Here is a 17,873-nt window from a genome sequence, read left to right as displayed (position 1 = left end):
TGCATGAGCGGGGCTTTGGGTTTGCACCCCCTGCAAAAAACCCTGCGGGCTCCCTTGGTCCAGTCAACCCTTCTACTCTCATTAGCAGAGAAGATAGGCCCCTACCAACACAAGATGGCTGCCAGAAACAGTAATAAAATGCAGCAAAATGCAGTTAAACTGTAATTAATTGCAGTAAATAGCACTGAAATACAGTTAAATAGTGATTAATTAATTTATTTATTGAGATTTGTTAACCTGGTTAGTCCAACTAGGCTTGTGGCCTATTTTCAGTGGAGACCCGTGGACAAAAGCTACATTAATAGACTTAGTGCAATACAATGGTAACAATTTTTGAGTTAAATACAAATATAAGAGGCAGAAAGAAATTTACATAAGTTGTTATACAGGAAAATGTCAGTATACAAAGCTGAAAGCATACACAGAGCAAAATCACACACAGGAAAGGTCTATATGCAAAATCACACATAATATTTTACATGTATATTTAAATACAAACAATTTTTTTTTTTTTTGTCTTTGACTGAAATTAGTAAATGGTAGTGTTCATGGAGTTGCAGATAGTGAATGGAGTAAAATTCATGTGAAAGGCGAAAAGAGGCTAAGTAGGGTCATGACAGGGGCAAGTCTTAGAGTTGAGTAGATGATTTTTTAGTTCATTTTTAAACTGAGTGGAGTGGGTAATGGAGCATATGTCAAGAGGAAGTTTGTTCCAGGCATTAGTGACAGAATATTGATATACTATTTTACCTACAGATTGTTTTTGTTTGGTAGATGTCCAGTAGCTGCTGGTTAGAAGTGCGGAAGTCCGAGATGGAGTATAGGTAGAGATTAAGGAAGAAAGAGATGGACAGAATGAGGGTTTGTAAAGAATAGAGTGTAGCATATGAAACTGAGATAGCAGCAATTGTTGGGGGAGTTCAAGCCATTGGAGAGAGTTTAATGCAATACAGTGGTGTGAATTGTATGGTGAGTTAGTAATGAATCTAGCTATTTTGTGATAAGCTTGTTGGAGTTTGTTTAGAGTGGTGGCCTGAATATTGATAAGAACTGGAGCGGCATATAGGAGGGAGGGGAGGAGTAGTGCCTGTCCTAGGGTGAGTCTAGCATCAGGGGTTAGAAATTTTTTGCTCCAATACAGTAGGCCTATTTTCTGGTGTGTTTGTTTTATATATTGGAGTATGAGCAGGTTGAATTTTAGTTCAACATCAACAATGACCCCTAGGAGTTTTGTGTGGGTATCAGGATGGATAGTTGTGTTGTTGGAAGATTTAATGATGAAGGAGGTTTTATGGTGAGTAAGAGAATGGGGGAAGGAAGAGTAGGAGTTTAGTTTTTTGGGGTTTAAGATCAGTAGGTTCTCTGATACCCATTGTTCAGTGGATAGAAAGGCTTTTGGTTAGGGTATGGAGCTTGGAGATGTTGTTTGAGATAAAGATAAGTGTAGAGTTGTCAGCATATTGAATGAGGGAAGATTCTTTGTAGGAAGTAAAAAGATCATTAGTAAAGACATTAAATAGAAGGGGACCTAAGATGGATCCTTGAGGTACACCTGTGGGGATGGGAAGGAAAGGTGAGGAGGATGAGAGCCTTTTGACAGATTGTTACCTATTAGTTAGGTAACTAGTGAACCAAGCAAGGGCGGAAGAGGATAGGTTAAGGTTGGCAAGTTTGGATAGTAGTAGAGGATGAGAAACAGTATCAAAAACTTTGGAGAGGTCGAGGAAGAGACAGGAAACACTTTTATTGTTGTCTGGGGCCTCAGCAATGGTAGAGTGAAGGAGAGGAGGGCAGTGGTAGTGCTATGGTTATGATGAAATCCGTGTTGGGTGGGGGTGAGTAAGTTGTGCTGGAGGAGGTGGTTAAGAAGCTGTGTGTGAATACATTTTTCTAGTATCTTAGAGAGGGGGAATAGAATGGCAATGGGTCAGTAGTTGGCAGGGTCAGTTGAGTTTCCACCTTTATGTAGAGGGATAGTGAAGAAAGATTTCTACAGGGTGGGAACAGCTGGTTCAAGAATTGATCTATTTTTTAGTATAGTTATAGGATAGTCAATAGAGCCAGCAACTAGTTTGAGGAAGGTAGGAGGTAGAATGTCAGTGGAGGGCGAGCAGGATTTGAGCTTAAGAAGTAGAGATTTGATTTAAGTAATAGGAACTGGCTGAAAGGAAAACAGAGCTGAGTTTAGAGTGTTGAGAGTGGTAGGTATTGAAGTGGAGTTTGGGTTAGAGGGTTTACGATTCTGGATGGTATCAATAAAGTGTTTATTTAGGAGGGTAGCGGTTTCTTGTGGAGATGTGTTTGGGTAAGGGGAGGGTGTAGAGGGACTGCCTGGATATAGGATTTTATTCAGAGTAGACCAATATTTTCGAGGATTAGATTTGTTGTTAAGCTGACCAGAGCTATAGCAGGACTTTTTGTATTCTGTAGTTTGTTTTTTAGTAAGGTTCCTTAGTTGTCTATATTTGAGAAGAAGTGGTAGTTCTTTTGTTTTAGTCCAGGCTTTCCAAGCACTGTCTGCTTGTTTCATAAGTGACTTTGTTTCCTTGGACAGCCATGGAGCATGATTTGATTTAATTCTGATCTTCCTAGAGGGAGCTAGGGAGTCAAGAGTATTCAAGAAGATGTTATTGAACATACTTACAGCATCATTGAGGGGATTTGTTTAAGGATGGACCAGTCTATACTAGAGAGAATAGAGTTAAACTGGGAAATATCAAAAGTCGATAGGTTTCGACAATCTCTAATGAGGTGGGGTTTGGGAGTTTGGGAGTAGTATCTTAAGACAGAGGTAGGGAGATGGCTGCTACGGGAGTCGAGTAGGGTGGTGGGAATGTGGTAATGGTGGGGGGGAGTTGGTGAGAATCCAGTCAATTGTGGAGCTGGAAGATGAAGTTTTGTGGAAGCAAGTGGGGGATGAGATCAGTTGTTGTAATCCATGTAGGTGGATACTGAGTTGAGGAATGTCAGTAGAAAGTTTGGACCAGTCTATGTTGACATCACCTAGGATAAGGGTTTCATATGGTATGGTGTGGGAGAACTAGGATAGAATGTTTTCTAGGATGGGCAGATTGTTACCAGGAGGGCGATAGATGAATGCACCAGCAAATGTTTTATGAGGATTCAAATGGCAGTTAAGTTAATAAGCTCAGCTGGGTAGAAGTCAGATATAGGGGAGGGGTGAGGTGAGAGGTTGAGGCTGTTGGAGTACAGGATCACCCCCTTTTTTAGCAACTCTGTCAGAGTATGATTTGTGGCTTTAACCAAGTTTCTGATAGGGAAAGAATGTGGGGAGTGGTATGAGCTATCCAAGCATGCAGCTCAGTGATTTTGTTTGTTAGGCTCTGAATATTTAGTGAGTATATAGTAAGTATTTAGATGGGGGATGAGTTTTGTGTCTGAGGGTAGAGATGGTGAGAGGTGTGTGAGGAGGTTAGGGTGGGAGTGGTTTTGATGGGTGTCAGAGAGAGAAGAGAGGAAGAGAGGCCTAGGTAGGGATGGATGTCACCAGAGCACAGTCAATTATTTCTAAGAAAAGAGAGTGTAGCAAAAGTTAGATGGAGTTTGTATAGCTTTGGCTTAGGTTTGTAGGTAGGTTTAAGGACTTGGAGTATGGAGAGTTTATGTAGATATGTGGTGGTGAAGTTGAATAGAGCTGGGGAGATAATATATGAGGAGGTAGTTGGAAAGATGTTGTGTGTGCAAGAGGTAGAAAACATAAAGGTGGGTTGGAAAGGTTGGAGTGAAAAGAGGTGATGGTAGAGATAATCAGGAGGAGTGTAGTAAGAATAAGAAGGTATTGCATCTTATAGTGTGTTTGTTGGAGTAGAACAGTAGGTAGAACACTGAAGATTAGAAAGTGATGTAGGGAAGATTGACAGAGTATTTAGCTGGGAGTGGCTAATTGGCAAGGAGTTGTGTGAGAGGATAGTGGGAACAAAGGGGAGGGAGAGGTTGGTATAAAGGAAATTGTAATGGGGGTGAGAATGTGGGGTAAGGTAGGGGAGCGAAGTGAGCCTGAGAGGAGCAAGGGCGAATGGAGTCAGCTTACACCCACAAAGAAAATGCTCAGAAAACAATCAGAGAAACAGGTAAGTAGGACAGGTATGTGAGCAGGAGAGAGAGGGGGGTATCAGCTAAAAATCTGAGGCAGCTGGCCTGAGATGAGGTCAGTAGGATTAAAAGATAGGGCGCAGTAATATAGCACCTGGAAAAATAGCCAGGAAGGGTATAGAGGAGTGGTAAGGTATACAGCTGGATAGGGGAGACAGACTATAAGAAGGCGAGGTCTAGCATACAGGAGGTGCACTTCAGATAGGAGTAGAATAGCCTAAGGGAGTTAGGAGGAAAGGGAGAGCAGGACAAATGTAGAGACGAGAGAACAATAGGGAGCGGTCTTCAGGTGAGCTAGAGAGGGGCTACCATTTCAGCCAGAGTGGGCCAGTAGGAATTTAAGATGCAGAGGTAGCTTGATTAACCGAAAAAAAGGAATACAAAAGTAAGTTGAAAGGGGTACTGGGGGAGAAGAATCTTTATAAAGGAAGTATGTCTAGGTAAGTACTAGGGAGAGAAGGGAGGGTTACAGTCAGTATAGTGAAAATAGCGTGTGGGAGAGGTGGTTGTGTGAGAGTTAGAGGACCAAAAATGTAAGAAGAGACCTCCGAGTGGTTTGAGTGAAGGGAGGGAGTACAGGTTAGAGTTACGGGTGGGATATGGTGAGTGCTGGTATGAGTGGGGGTATAGGAACTACAAAGAATAAGGGAGCAGTAACTAGAAACAGTGCAGATAAAGCAGTACAATGCAGAACAGTAAGGCAATTAGCAAAGCTTAACTAGTTGACAAAAACAGGAGATAAAAATACATACATGTGCAATGAAAATCAACATTCTCTGATAGAGTAACAGTGCATTAATCAAAGCATGAAGACATACATTTCCTTGAAATCAAGCAAGCAATACAGTGCAAGTCATTTAAGCAAAGCCAAATCTAGCAGGTTTAGTCAATATATAATAGTTAGAAACAACGGACTATGCTGTTGAACAGTAGTTAGTTTCAAGGTGAAACAGGCAATAACATCACAAATGAATCAGATTAATACATACAGGTGCATGTGGAACAAAAATCTGGGAAGGACAATTTTAAATCAGTGTCTAGTAATTGGTTAGGCAGAGCAGAGATGGTTTAAAAGCATTTGTTTGCCTATTTGTTAAAGTAATATGAGGAAGTAATACAAAATGCTAAAGGTGATGCAAAAAAAGAAAAACAGTTCCTGAATGCAAATATTGATGGTCGCTAACTAAAGCAGGGTGAACAGAATGCACCAGGAGCATGCAATTGTGTATTTGGGGAATATTCAACTAAGTAGTGGCACAGGAATAGAAACATTCTAGAAATAATGCAAAAAACAATGAATGAGTGCAAGAATTAATGGTCACTTAGTTAATGCAGGGTCATAGAACAACCGGGGGCATAAAATTATGTGTTTGCGGGATATATGACTAAGTAGATGCACAGTCCAATGTTAGGGGCATAGGAAGGGAGAAACGGTGGAACTACAGTGAAATAGCAAAAGGGGAAAGGAATAAAAAACACAAGGCTGCAATTCCTACTTAAAGATATTTGCTAGCTGAGGCAGGGTGTCATGATAACACTAGGAGCAGATTAATTAATGAAATGCAGTTAATCAGTAAATTGCTTTAAAACAGGGCAAATGTGATAATTTAGCTATAATGCACAGATTAAAATGCTAGGCAAGTGCAAAGGCAATAAAATAAGTGAAAATAAATTAGAAAAGCATTTATATTGGTCTTGGAGCCTCAGAAATTTTGTAAAAGTCCCAGAGATGATGCACCTCAGCAGAGCCTGGTTCAAACAATCCCAAAGTAGCTCAAATGTGGGGTTTAAATACCCCAAAAATAGAAGGTTCTAGTAACACAGAAATCTAGCCAATCCTGCTAGCCCCTGCTCTCTTTGGATCGATATTATATGAACAAAAGTTCATATAAGCAAACGCTCAATGAGCGAAAATCCCAGTCATCAAAAACAATATTGTTGGAGGCTTATCCCCCCATACACCCCGCTAAATATATATTACAACTCCAAGATCGAACTACAGTGAGGAAAGAGAAAAACTCCAATTTTCACTGTACTGCAATCCCACAACACACACCCCCATGTCTGGAAGTTTCACTCATTAGAGCTTTCACTTATATGAACTTTCGTTCATATAACATAGACCCGCACTCTTTACCAATCAGCCTGTGCCAGATGAGATCCAGGCAGTCCTGCTACTCTCACTAGCAGAGAAGATAGGCCACTACCAACACAAGTTGGGTCTCTGAAACACAGAAGGCAAACACAAGATGGCTGCCAGGAACACAGAAGGCAAAAGCAAACAGCTCTGGATGCAGCAAACCTGTATCCAGACTATGCTACTCAATTTAAGGGTTAACAACACAGTAAAACTTACAGAAAAGCACAGATTAACCACTTACAGGCCAAAACAGAACTCACAGTATGAAAAAATACAGTTGAACAGTAATTAAATGTAGTAAAATGCAGTTGAACAGTAATGAATTGCAGTAAATAGCAATGAATAGCAAGGTCTACCGCCCTATTATCCTGATGAGCCTGGTCTGCAAGGCCATGGAACATATCATCTTGGAGCTTATAAACAAAGACATAGGTAACCTCCAAACCCTGGACCCCACTCAGGTTGGGTTTGTAAAAGGTAGATCATGTCTACTAAACTTGATTGACTTCTTTGAAGCAGTCACCAGAGCTGTAGATTAGAGCAAGGTAGTGCGCACAGCCTATCTTGACCTCGCCAAGGCTTTTGATACCATCGCCCACTCTGGAATTATAGCTAAACTCACTAAATTGGGCATAAATCCCTAGGTCACACTATGGGTGGCTTCTCACTGACAGAATCCACACAGTAAATGTAGCCGACTTCAAGTCCAACTTCAGACCAGGGATGAGTGGAGTATCACAGGGTTTGGTCCTGGGTCCTCTCCTGTTTGGCATCTACTTCTCTGAAGTGTAGGCCAACACAAAAGGTCTTTTGCTAACAAAGTTCGCAGATGACTGCAAACTGGGAGCCAGAATAGAATCACCTAATGATGTAGGCATTCTACAAAAGGGACTCACAGAGACAGATGCTTGGTGTCAAAGTCATGGCCTCAAGCTAAATGCCAAGAAGTGCATTGTCATCCTCTTTGGGAAAAGCTCGGTACCCACGAACTACCACATAGGAGGTAGCTCACTAAACACTGAAAGTCTGATAAGAGACCTCAGGACACAGGTGGACAGTAGTCTCTCCTCTGATAACCACATCATCACAGTAGTCAGGAAATCCTTCTACATGGCACACCTCATCACAAAAGGGTTCTACTCTAGAAAAAAAGAGGTCATTGTTCCTCTCTACTCATCCTTTATTAGACCCATTACAGACTACAATGCCCCATTTGGCATGTATCTCACAAGACACCTACAACAATTGAAAAGGCCACAGAAATACCTCACTAAGAGGATTACCAGCCTCAAACAGATGCCATACACAGACCATTTAAAAAAACTCCAGCTCTACACCATCACATATCACCTACTCAGAGGCGATTTCTGCCTAACATACAAAGCTATGTCAAACCCAGCGCTGTTGGACATGCTCCACTTAAAGAAATCCCAATCTCTCCATACCACATGCTCCAGGGACCTAAACCTTGTCACCACAATAAACAGAACATGCTGGAGGGATAGATTCCTGTCCCAGAGACTTCCCGTACTCTGGAACAAACTACCCATTCATATCAAGCAAAGCTCCTCATTGGCCCTCTTTAAGAAAAATCTTGACGACTGGATGGTAAATAGAATATTTACCCCGGGGGTCACTTCTGCGGCACTGCTCAACAAGGGTACAGGAGAATAATTTTCTTGGGTGGCAAAAGCCAGGGAACCTTTTTGGCTAGGCTTATATAGGCCCCAGGGCTGATAGCCTAGTACCTACCTGTGAACCTATGAACTTATGAAATACAGTTAAACAGTAATGAAATGCAGTTAATCAGTAAATTGTTTTAAACAGTACAAATGTGATAAATTAGCTATAAGGCACAGATAAAATGATAGGTAGGTGCAGATACAATAAAATAATTGAAAAATAAATGAAAAGGTACTTAAATTGGTCTTGGAGCCTCAGGAATTTTATACAATGTCCCAGAGCTTACACACCTCAGCAAAGCATGGTTCAAACAAGCTTCAAATACTATAATGATGATTACTTAACAGTACAGTACTTTTTATTGATGACAGGCTAAAACAATAATGTAATCAGCTGAGCTTTACATTTGGGGATTTTGGTATTAGAACCCACAAGCAGTGACTACTGTAATACTATACTTTTCCTTTGAAATACAACATAATGCAAGCACTATTTCCTTTCACACTTTATAGACTCATGTTAACTGTTATCTGAGAATATTCAACTGTTGTTTTGCGTTACAGACCATACCTCACCACCTTTTAGAGCATGATATCTTGACAAATCATAAATTAATGGGTCTACAAGAACCCATAATTAGGAACATATTTCAAATATTGCTCTTACACACATGGATAGTTGCACAGGATTTGTGTTAACATACATTTTGACACTCATTATTTATAGACTTCAATATAAATTACTTGCCAGACAACCATGAATCTTGCAATGAACGGACCAAAAAAGTGATTCTTAAATCAGACCATCTCAAAAAACTCCAGCTCTACTCCATCACATATCAGCTACTCAGAGGCGATCTCTGCCTAACAATATAAATCTAGGTATTCAGCAGAAATAAGTGCAGTTGAAAGCTATGCTACAGAGTAATGTATGCATACCTGCTTTTACAGTTCAGATATGCATTCCCAAGGTCATACAACTCTATGATATAGCAACTCTTCTGTCTACAACTGATAAGGCTGCAATAACAGTACTTTATATAATTATGCTTACTTACCACATGATTGTCACATCCTGCCCAATCTGCTGGCATGGGACCTCACATTTAAGGCACTCTCTTCTGCAGTTGTGGAAAAAGGGAAAAAGAAAAAGCATTATGAATACCAGTTTCTATCATATTTAACTTAAATATTTACAAGAAATACATGGAAAGCATGCATACGCATATCTGGGGTGTGCCCTGCCTGACATTCCCTGATTCAGCAATTAACAGTATTCCTTTTTCTGAGGCACAGGTCCTCATAGTGGCAATAACATTGTTCTTCAGGGTGGGGGATACCAGTTGCACTTGTAAGGGCCCTGGCCAAACTGTCCCAGGCTTCTGACTTATATTTGGAGCTGGTGTAGTTCTCCTGCAGCATCTGGGGCCCATGATCCTTAAGCAGTAATCCAAAAGGACCATGGACTCCTGGACACCCCAGTGCTGTGCACTAAAATGCATTCCATCACCAGTACCTGCCACTGCTGCACAAGGTTGAACTCAAAGTGTCTACAGCACAATTCGTACCTATTCACCTTTAAATAGCATGTTTTCCCACCAATTGCATTTACCGAGAGTGCACACTGTCTACCTTTTTATACATTTGAAAAATCTGTGCATCATTTACCATCACACAAACACAGTAAAACAAGTGCAGTAGTTTGCGCGATGATAAGCGGAGCTCAACCTTTTCAAATGTATCCATAAATAACTTACAACCAATGATTTTTCAAGGTTATTTTGTTACATTATCACGTTATTTGTATAAGCGGCAAAGTCGCAAAATTATAAATAAAATCTTCACTCCAGTCAAACACTCTACACATGTCACCACAAGATTTGTTAAATGTAGTCACATATCTTAGTATTCATTGTTAAGTAGATGGTATGCGCATTGTGCAGCCCCTTTTACCAGATTTGCACAATGCCCAGCAATGCTGAGCAATAACAATTGAAAGCATCTGATTTTTATTTTTGGATGTCTGGGTCATGCCTGATACATGGTTGGTCCCAGTGCACAAATGATGTAAGCATTGCCAAATGCTGTGGCACGCCATGCAAACATGGTGAAAAAAATGAGGAAAACTCACACTGTATAGATATAACTAGTTTTGAAAGTCTGTCCATGGTTTCTGCTGTTATTTTTATGGTGTTCCTCATAAAATTTGTGGTTTTGAAATAATCATTCAGGATGGATGGCAATGAATACAGACTGATGGTTTCCTGATAGGGCTAGGAGGTTAGGAGGTATGTGGGTGGGACACCGGTGCTCTCCTGCACATGGTCTTATTATCCATGCTGTTCTATATGGTTTCACAGCCAACACTACTGGTGTGCCGTGAAACCTCATTTAGGCACGCAGAGCAAAATTAATATACATTGCAAGCTGCTGAGAGCTCACCATGGCCATTTACATGGATACACTCCATGTAGATTATACATGGAGCTTACACGCAGTTTACTGAATCTGGCAGGATGTTTTTGGCAAGGAGGCAATCCCCTTGTATCGTTGCTAATTATATATTGCAGCTCTGAGACTGAAATATTGCTGGAGAAATGTTATACTACCTGAATCTAGAAGTAATGCAGATGTCTCACAGAAATGTGCTCAACTGAATTTTGTCAGCCAAGGTGTGACAAAAAAAAAACAGCTGTCAACTATACAGAAAGTTTCCTTATTTCAGTGCTCCTGTGCTCCTGTATAAATATATATATATATATGTAGAGGGATCCCTATCAGAAGGACAAAAGCTCACAAGATCAAATGTCAAAGCAAAAGACCAAACCAGGAACACAGAAAACCCGGAAGGTCAAAAAAGAAAAACACATGTACATTTTTGAAGTGAGGCAACCCCAACATCCTCTGCTAATCATATATGCAAACTCTGAGATTGGGCTACAGTGAGGTAAGGAGCAAAACCCCAATTCCCACTGTACAGCGATCCAGCACAGCTGTGATCTTTGTTTGACTTTCCAGGTTTTTGATGTTCTCTTTTGACATTCATTTTTGTGAGCTTTTGTCCTTCTGATAGGGAGTCATTATATATATCTATATATATATATATATATATATATATATATATATATATATATATATATATATATATATAGATATATATATGTGTGTGTGTGTGTGTGTGTGTGTGTGTGTGTGTGTATGTATGTGTGTGTGTGTGTATGTATATATATATATATATATATATATATATATATATATATATATATCTTATATATAAAAAAAAAAATATATATATATATATATATATATATATATATATATATATATATATATATATATATATATATATGTATACAGCTAGATATAGATTTATGGATCCCTTTAAAAGCTTGAAGTTTCAAAACTTTGAAATTCAAAAACTGACCCCCGGATTTACTAATCTTCCATGCAGGACTAGCTTAGTCCTGCATGGAAGGGGCATTTTAGTTGCAGGACGGCAGCGAGCCATGCATATTAATGAAGGCATGCTACCTGAGCTCCTAATCTTAGAAGGAGTGTGTAAGAGTACAGGGGGTGTGTCTGACAGCAGAGTTCTCAGAATATGCATGCCCCTGCAATGAAGAACAACAGAAAGCCCTAAAAGAATGAGCGAGACTGCTCATAGCTGTTCGCATACTGCCAGCAACATCCCCCCATGTGTACAAGAGCAATAGTAAACACAAACAATATAAAGAATCTTTTTTTATGAAACAGATTAAATTTAACCGTAGGTTTGCCCTTCTGTCTTTCCCTCTTTGTGCTCCTTTTTCACCACTTTCCTATCAACCCTTTTTTTTTTTCTTTTAAAGAAATTAGCATGGGGTAAGCGGTAGTAAGCACTTTTAAGCAGCAGTAAGCAGGTTTAAGCTTGTTTGCATGGGGTTAAGCAATGCCTACACAGGTTAAGCAATTTAGAAGCTAACTGAGTATAAGAAACTGTAACCGGAAGTTAGCAGTGCTTAACTCCGCTTAAACCCACGCAAACCCACTTACGACTGCTTAAAAGTGCCTTAATCACTCTGTATCCAATGGCCTTTGTTCTGCCCAGAAACAAAATAAACTGCCTTTGCAATGCTCAAACCCAGGACCCTGCACACCATGGCCAAAGTGATTTACCACTAAGCCATGTCAGATATACATAACCCTGATGTTTTCACAAACGTATCATCCAGCCCAGTTATTCAACAGTACAGGAAATGTATTTCAAAATGTAGATGTATGTGTGTGTGTGTGTGTGTGTGTGTGTGTGTGTGTGTGTGTGTGTGTGTGTGTGTGTGTGTGTGTGTGTATTTATATCTAAATAGATATAACATATCTATATATGTAGATATATATATATATATATATATATATATATATATATATAAATCTAAACATATATAATATATATGCATACATCTATAGATATATATGTCTACATCTATATGTATATATATATATATATATATATATATATATATATATATATAAATATATATATATACATCAATATAGATATGTAAGCATATATATATATATATATATATATATATATATATATATACATATATATATATATATAAGGTATATACAGACATACATCTATTTATATAAAAGGGAACATAACAAAAACATATATGTCCGCATGCACCATTAATGGGGGTGAGGGGGGTACAAACAACATATGTTTCGTACATATAGATATCCTCCCTCACAGCCAAACATGCCTGCCCTGCAATACAATGCCAAATGTTGTAGATCCCATAACCAGGACCTGACACAACATAGGAACACGATGTTAACAGTACTCCATCCCAGCTGTATGATGTCAGACTGGTATCAGTAACAAATCATGCAGTACAATCTGGCTACCATAGGGAATGTATAATGTGGAAGCAATCAACATTCCCAAGATACATATACACAGACACACATATATGCAGATACACACACACATATATATATATATATATATATATATATATATATATATATATATATATATATATATATATATATATAATATTTATAGGAAGATACATATGTAGAAGGTGCGCACAATACGGAACAGCCACTATTCCTGCAGTTGCCACATTACCAACTGAATGAGCCAACTATACAAATGACAATTGTTACCTGCAACATATACCCACAGAGAGGTCAAAGGATATAACACTACACACAGGTTTGCATACATGTGAAAACTTTATTTGTCTACTATTACAGGTTTATATGTCATGTCATATAGCTGTTTAGACACTGACATACATATAAACAGAGTAATGCAATTCTGAAACAGTTATATTAATACAGTAGTCTGGAAAGGTTTACATACGTTGCTGTCCAGGCCGAGGCCTTCAAGTAGTATAATAGTAAAGACAGACTGGGCCGCAGGATAACAACCAATCAACAGTAAGTAATGCAGATGTATAGTCCAGCAGCCTCTATCTACATTATGTACACAATCCCTAGGAGGTAAAGACATCAACTGACATAATGGGATGTATCTGTTATATAACAAGGCATAATTGACACCAACACAATCACACTGACAAACAAAACAGTCTGTATGGCAGGAAGAAGTAGGCCTGCATTTACCGAAGATGAATTGTATGGTAATGTACATCCAGATACCTTAAGGCAGCATACCTCTGATATCCCCACATGTTGTAAGAGCCTAGGTTTGTTATGGTGCACCCCCACATAGACTCAATAATACAGGGCCATATGCCACTGTTACATACACTGGCCTCTGGAGTGCATAAGGGGACACATCTATTGTGTAGGTGAAGCCCACACATATATGGACCCAACCCCACAATATGTGTGGGAGCCACAACAGCAGTGGACTGATGGCAGGAATGGCAGCATGACATACTCAAAGCCCACTACATAACTCCTGACAGCACGCCATATGTACAAAGCCTGGTATGTAGGTGGAAGACAGAGGCTGGAACACTGTTGTCATACACTAAGCAAGTTGCTGGTGTTACAGGATAGTCTGCAACATACCCTTAGTCAGGAATATGAAGTTAGAAACAGAAAGGTATGTAGCCATGTACTGATAGTACACAACGCACACTGCCAATGATATATCTGACACAAGATCTGTGTGGTGGACAGACGAAACATAATAGGCACACCTCTGGCCATCAAGTGGATAGGCCCACAGTCGAGAGCTATGCAGACAGACTGCATTCCATGTTAAACTAGTATGTACACACAAACCCTGTAACACTGGTACTATACAATGCATACAACACTACTCACACTCTGTCTGTAGTTCTGGAACCTCCTACAAATATGTAGCTGGCCTGAGTGTGCAGGTTCTCCTGTAAGAGGTACCGCTACCTGCTGTCTGTAACACTGCTGCCCACACACAGGAAGGATGTCCGCCATACAGGAAAGGTAAAGGGACCATGCCCATATGATGTAGGGATTTATAGTGGTTGGTTGCCATGACAGTGGTAATTGGAAGTACTACACAGCATGCTGCATGCAGGTAGCAAGTGAAGAACACTGACTGGTGAAGAGGCCATCACCTGATCATGTGCATCTCCTACAACATCTATGGTGCAATCCATTCAAAGCAACTCAATCCAGTTACTGGAGAGAAAGAAAGAGAGAGAGAGTGCGAGTGCGAGTGCGTGTTAAGGCACAAACAACAACAAAAAAAAAAAAAAAAAAAGGAAACCATCCAGAAGAGACTTCATTCCCAGAACAAGTATGTGAAGTGTATATGCATGTAATTGACCATACTACTTGGTCCATAATAATGGGATAGATGATGTGGAATGATTTATATGTGCCTTCAGGTGTTGTTGTAATGATGTTCAGCTGAACAACTGCTAAGGACAATAGAGTCTGTCCCTGTTGATAGTGGGCCATACCCATCAGCCATGCAGAGCAGCACTGACTGATAAGATGTAAGCCATCATAGTGTGTGTTGTGTAATGGGAAGTATGTATATTACTGTGACCAATAGCTGGTGGTGGAAGTAATGCGAAATGATTGACACGTGGGTTCCGCAGCCCACCTCTTGCAGGATACTAAGGTTAACCTGCATTGTAGCATGCAGGAATGTCATATGTGTGTAATAGGGTTACCTGCAATCTGGCTCTACATATACCTCCCTAATGTCAGGCTGTGTCCATATGTGGCACCTGTCTGTGTTGTAGCAAGGCAGAACAGTACAGCTGTGCAGGAAGGTGTTGTGAGATGGTGGACCTGATATCTGAATGTACCCCATATATAGGTATGCATATGTATGTATATATATATATATATATATATATATATATATATATATATATATATATATATATATATATATATACATACATATATATGTGTAGACATATATATAAACACATATATACATCATATATATCTACACATATATAGCTACACATATATAGATATATACCTATATACACATGTCTACATATATACAAACACAGACACACAAACATATATGTATGTAAATACATGTCCCCTATATTACCACCATAATGCTGCATGCTATGTGTGAGGAAACAGTACAACTAGCAATACACACAGATATCTACAGCTGTTAGTGTATGCAACATGGATGGGTATGTCACATGTGAACCTCTTCTTGGGACCACATTGCCCTTGTCTATGAAGTATGAAATGGGAATATGGGGAAATATGGCAGGTATAGTTGTGGAGGTGGTCAGGGTTGGTAGATATAGAGGACAGCCTACAGGGGTGGTATGTGACATGTGGTGGGTAAACACCCTGCATGGTTTGTGTAGTCTGTGAAGTTGATGCCCAGTGGACCCTAATATGGACACAATGGGAGCAATCCTCCCACCCACTGCTACTCACAACAGTAGTCCATGTCCCAAAGGTGCCTGGCCTGGAGGCTGAGCAGGAGGAGTATGTGGGCCCTGTGAATGTGTACTGGGTGTCTCAAGGTGATGTAGCACATCCCACATGTGTCTCTGGAGCCCATTTTGGAACAGACCCTGGACCTGACCACAGGGGACAAGAGCATGTCTAAGTGTGCCACCAGGGGTTGACAACATCCCCTGAATTAGTTCCACCTGAAGGCATTGCTGGACCAGTACATGGAAAGGCCACTGGGTGGGTCACACATGTGATGTGGCCCAATAACATGGGCAGATGAGTTTGGAGAAGTGGTTCTGCTGGCCAATAGTACATATACATGTTATTGTGTCACTGTTATAGAATATATGCTGGTAGTAATAGTCTACACAATCCCAGAACATGTCCAACAGCATGCATAGATAACCCCAATAACACAGACTGTCAGATGTGCAGCAACCACATAGTAAGCATACCACCGGCATATATGGAACCATAGTGGCCCTGAAAATGACATGCAGGGGAATTGTCTGTACCAGGCCAGCAATGATGGTGTCAACACAGGGAACATGGCTACAAACACATTGCACAAGGTGGGGTACAATACAATATCTGCCCCACAGGTAGGCCTGCTGTAGCCATACCTATTGAGTTGTGTGTCAGTTTGTTGTCGCTGATATGGTGGGGGGTGACAGTAATATGTATTAAGAACTGTGATGACCTTGCTGCATGACTTGCTCACACCTGTGTCCATCTTTCTATCTTTCAGCCAAGAAGTCCCACAAGAAGTGCATACTCAGCAACTGAAATCAACATTCTGGTGAGCCACATCATACAGCACTACCCTGTCCTCTTTGGCTGGGCCACCCATGATCAGCAGGAGTGGACCACCCTGTTGAACAACCTAGTCTACAGGGTCAATGATGTTGGACTGCACAACCACAGTTATGAGTAGGTCCAGCATCATTGTTCTGACCTGCTTCACAATGCCTGTTGGCGTGCTGCTGCAGTCTGGGGAGATCACTTTGCCACAGGGTGGGGCCATGCCTTCCATCCCCCCTGACATGTGTGGAGGAGCTCCTAGCCAGCATCATGGCATCTGCCCATCTGCATAGCCACCAACAACCAGACACCTTTGTGGAGGCAGGTGCTACCCACACACTGGCCATGGAGCGTGCAGGTAAGACCAAAGGGCACATCAGTAGACCACTGTTGCATATACATCAGCATCTGTACAGGTAGATCATGCATATTGGACATGTCATAGATATAGTTTGTTGCTGCATAGTAGTGATAAACAAATGTGCATATGTGGTAGTATTGTGGAGATATACTGTTGATGTATTGTAATGCTGCACCCACCCTGTAGCAATCTCATAGGGGTGGTCACTGACTTTGCTTCTCTCACGCTGTTATGTAGGTCCTTCCAATATACCACCAAGGCAGCAGCCTGTAGCTGGTCAGTATGGTTTATGTAGATGGTTGCTAATACACCGAACATGTAATTGTTATGGTATATTCCATGCACACATCTAACACACATACCCAGAGTGCATGCTGTACATGTGCATGTATTGTTGCTGTTAAATGCACGGCACCACAGTGGTGACCATGATGGGGTATTGGAAGGGTATGTCAGACACTTGCAAGATAACTAACATCTTGTCATTGTGGAATGTGTCCACAGGGAGTAACATAATGGTGGGAGACATGGCCTACAGTAGAGACATGTTTGGAACAACACCCATATACAGTGTAACACCAGTGTATATACCTGTAGGACAGTGGCAACTGTTGCAAAGTTACACTATGGCATAAGGTATTATTGTGATCCACATTATCAGCTGGGACTAGGCTGTAACATGTGGTGTTCAGTGTATGGGACACTGCAAAGTGACACATGTGTACGCCTTACTTGTCAAGCATCTGTAAAAAGACTGAAGGTGGTGGGGGTGTCAGCATGACACACCAGTGCACTGCAACAGGGATCCTAAGGATGCTAAGAATGGCTGTATCTGCACATAGTCAGGTTCAGGAACTGTGGCAGACATAACCCTACCCCCACAGCA

This window comes from Protopterus annectens, chromosome 1.part2, assembly GCF_019279795.1.
Source record: "Protopterus annectens isolate FY-2018-M chromosome 1.part2, PAN1.0, whole genome shotgun sequence".
Lineage (NCBI taxonomy): Eukaryota > Metazoa > Chordata > Ceratodontiformes > Protopteridae > Protopterus > Protopterus annectens.
The sequence above is the reverse complement of the archived record's forward strand: the minus strand, read 5'-3'. Positions refer to the sequence as shown.